The sequence below is a fragment of the Harmonia axyridis genome, chromosome 5, assembly GCF_914767665.1.
Source record: "Harmonia axyridis chromosome 5, icHarAxyr1.1, whole genome shotgun sequence".
In the NCBI taxonomy this organism is placed as follows: Eukaryota; Metazoa; Arthropoda; class Insecta; order Coleoptera; family Coccinellidae; genus Harmonia; species Harmonia axyridis.
Genome location: NC_059505.1, coordinates 17,946,110 through 17,950,333, shown reverse-complemented (window position 1 = coordinate 17,950,333; position 4,224 = coordinate 17,946,110). Strand labels below are relative to the sequence as shown.

The window sequence follows — 4,224 nt, the reverse complement described above, 5'->3', positions numbered from 1 at the left end:
CTTCTAGGTAGGTACTCCATCCAGTATAATGGATATTCATGAAGTATGCAACATCCTTTCAAGAAGATAAGGAAATTTCTGATTTAAAATTTGATGAGTTCTACCAATAATTCTAATGCATTCATCGTGAATATGGAATTAGATATGTATAATACAAGTGCAGAACTTATTGATATTCTTCCAAGAGTTCAAAATGACCGAGTGGTAGAATGAGCCTTCTGTACGAGTTTTAAACATTATGTTCCCGAATTCACTGCCTTTTCATTGAAATTGACGGAAATTTCCATAAATATCTATTAGTGATTTTTGCATTGAAAAATGTTGGTTGGTAGAACAGTTTTCTGTATCACAAATTTGACAAATAATAGATAAATCCGTTCCAGTCTATTTTGTTCCACAAAATGTGTCGGAAAGAACTGATTTGCCACATAATTAGAGAAAAGTATATCCAGAATTTTGTCATTTGAATATCGGAAATTCAATTCGTGAAATCAAATTAGTGAAGCTTGGATAATGAAAATACCTGTTACATGTAAAGTAATTAGATATTTAAATTTCTATGGTCATAGAGTATTATTGCTAGTCTGTCTGGAAACAGATCGAATAAAATTGACCCTACGTATAACATAAATTCATAAAATGTCAAATAACTCTTGAATTATTGAATTTGAGAGCATAATCACGTTTGGACACTACCCTTATTTTTTACCGTAGAATCCAGCGAAATCACAAAAAAATAGGGTTCTGATTTGAAAATCGAAAGTTATGATGAAATTTTGTTCACAATTTTTGGCACCCTGTGATGATATTTCTCAAATTCAAGATATGCACGATGTTCCAACATCATTTTTGTTTGAGAAAGTGAATTGAAATAGGCATAGGATATTCACAGTAAAAATAATTCAGGTAATTGTGACTAAGGAAATTCTCTCTTTTTTACGGTTTTTCCTTGATATTTTGAAAACTATGAGGACTAACACAATAATTTTAGCAAAGAGTAATTGAGAATGGAAATCTCAATAATATCTGAGACATAAAATGAAAAAAAAGTTTGTTTTGAAAAAAATTTTTTTAATTCTTATAAAACCGGAAGCGCCTGAACTTCGAAAATATTTTAGCTGAACAATGTCATATTCCGAAATTTTAGATTTAGGCGTACAACTTTGCTCCTGCCGTTTTCCAATAGCTGGCTGTAACGGTAAGTGATAGTCGAAATAAATATATAGTAGATGTCATACAATAAGTTTAGTTATTTGTGAACATAACGCCATCGTCATGTTAGTCGATTTGTGTCTGCATCATAAAGTTATTCACGATTAACCATGTCAGCTTACGAGTCAAATTCTCGTCATTTGAGGGAGGTTTTAATTTTCTACTGAAATATGAATAAATCTGCGGCTGAGGCTCATCGAATGCTCTCAAATACCTATGGTGAGGCCGCTATTAGTGAAAGAACGTGCCGAGAGTGGTTTCAACGCTTCAAGAATGGTGATTTTGATGTCGAAGACCAGCATCGCGGTGGAAGAGAGAAGGTATTTGAAGATGCAGAATTGGAGGCAATACTTGATCAAGATTCATTTTAAACGCAACAATAATTGACAGGATCATTAGGACTACAAGCCATTTCAAAACGCCTGAAAGTCATAGGAATGATTCAGAAACAAGAAAAGTGGGTGCCGTACGAGTTGAAGCCGGGAGGTGTTTGAACGGAGTTTGTTTGTTTGTGAACAGCTGCTTTCGAGGCAAAGACGGAAGGAATTTCTGCATCGGATTGGGACTGGAGACGAAAAACGGGTTCATTACGATAATCCCAAGCACATAAAATCATGTGGATATCCCGGCCATGCTTCCACGTCGACGGCTAAACCGAATATTCTCGGTTCTAAGGTCATGCTCAGTATTTGGTGGTACCAGCTCGGCGTAGTGTATTATGAGTTGTTAAAACCGACTGAAACGATCACAGGCGATCGTTATCGAACGCAATCATTGAGCATTGAGAGACAAACCGCCGCAATACGACGAGAGAGTAGATGAATGGATTTTACTGCATGACAATGCTCGACTCCATGTTGCGAAAGTCAAGATATACTTGAAAAAGTTGAAATGGGAATTCCTACCCCACCCGACCGTATTCTCCAGTCGTTGCTTCCTCGGACTATCACTTGTTTCGATCAATAGCACACAGCCTGGCTGACCAGCACTTCCTATCTTATGAAGAATTAAAAACTTGGATCGATTCGTGGATCGCTTCAAAAGATGACCAGTTTTTTCAATTCGTACGCTGCCCGAAAGATGTGAGAAAGTATAGTGACCAGCGATGGGCAATATTTCGAATCATAAATGTATAACCAGTGTTTTACAATAAAGCCTCAAATTTCGGTAAAAAAATTTGTACGCTTATGTATTTGTTATATTATAATATATTTATTTACTTATCACGGTTTTAGCCATTCAGGTAGAAATTAAAAAAAAAAAAATAGTAAATCTATTGTTTCATATGAAAAAAAAAAGACAATTGGCAAGTATAACACAAAATCTAATTTGGTCTGTGAACCCTTTGAAAACCTTGTAATCACAGCGTCCTCGTCAACATCAATGTCCCTGTCATAGACAAATAAAGAGAAGACTGACGACTGCGTGCAGTCGTTTGAAATGTTGATGCTAGCGACCCGAGGGACAGGGTTAGGAACTAATGTATCGCTATTTCACACAAAAACATATTTCATCCTTATCTACTGTATCTAGTATCTACTGATGAAATGTTTTCGGCGTAAATTCCAACCTCTCTTTTGTGTTTCATTTCAGTTCTCTCCTGATTCTTATTTTCTTGCAGGTACAAGTTTGTTAATAATAATAACAATCTTTATTTCAGAAGGTTCTCATTTACAAAAAAATAACAAATGAAACAATGTCAAAAACTCTTTACATAAAAAAATCCTAAATTTTAGAGGGTTCCAGTTGAAATAAATGATCATGTAGGTAAGTATTTTTCGTATTTTTCGAAATTTTCCTCCGTTTGAATATTTGATGGCAACGCATTGAAGAATCTTAGGCATATATCTTCTAGTTTTATCGTATAAGTATGATAATTATAAATATAAAGCACCTTTTGTCATAACTGATCAGCATTTTATCATATCATTATCTATTCATGTTGCATCCAAACTTGTCAGGGGTTCAACCACGAACAAGCACTGTTTTAGACCTCCAACTAGAATTTTTGAATGGGATAAATCAATTGAAGCTGTTCTATCCAGCAAATATTAATATGAGTATGAGTAAAATATGTGGGGACCATATCAGTGAGGACAATTTGTTCAATACACCTAAAACAAGACTTTTACTTTCATCCCTGCCAGATTTTCCAATTTATGCACTGCTTTAATATCAGAATAATTTAATTAATTATGTGCCGAGTACTAGTTTAACAGATTCAAGTTCAGGTAGGATCAGAAATTACCAACCGAATACTGATACTGTTTCCCTTTTTGTGAAGAAAAGACCAGGCATTTTAAATCAAATTAATATCAAGAAAAAGAGTCATTTAACAAAGAGAGTTTTTTTTTATATTAGTACCTAAATGTCGAAGGGAGCAGTTGTGTCGATTTAAGAAAAGGGAGCTATATTTTCACTTCATATTGTTCTATTGCTATCACCTTATATACTTTCAATGAAAGTCTCTTCAGGATCACCATCAATTTTTCACTTTGTTCCAGGTTTCAAAAGGCTTACGTTGGAGTTCTGCCAAAGAATTGAAAATTCCAATTCTCAATCAATCCTTCGATTTCCTGGATATTTGTCAGTAATTACAAAAATAATTATTTTATCTTCAAATGAAATGTTTCCTTCTTTAATATTTAAGTGGTACAATACGATATATATAATTTGATTCAATTATTTCATTAATTTCTGTTCACAAATATCAATTTGTATAATTATGTGCAATAAAAAGTATGTCAAAATTCGTTGAGTATTATTACTTAAGTAAAAATTAAGTTGGATGCAAAACCTCACTGAAATATTGAAAAAACTGTAATTGATATTACAGTTTTTTCACAATTTTCGGTGCAGGTTTTCATTCAAATTTTGAGTTGTTTGGAATTATGAAATAATAAGGAGCCAAATGCGCAGAATCAACATCATTAGTTCCAATCCCTGCCCATAAGGTCGCCACAATCACGCTTATTTATTTTACCGCTGAGTCGTCACTCTTTTCCTCCTTTC

At 33.9% G+C, this 4,224-nt stretch overlaps 1 long non-coding RNA gene across 1 annotated transcript; it reads left to right on the top strand.

Annotated features, from left to right (window-relative positions):
- The first annotated feature begins 2,524 nt into the window (after nucleotides 1-2,524).
- Nucleotides 2,525-3,962, top strand: LOC123679942. The gene is made up of 2 exons (XR_006747453.1): nucleotides 2,525-2,979; nucleotides 3,717-3,962. It is a non-coding gene; the product is annotated as an uncharacterized LOC123679942 (long non-coding RNA).
- The last annotated feature ends 262 nt before the right edge of the window (nucleotides 3,963-4,224 follow it).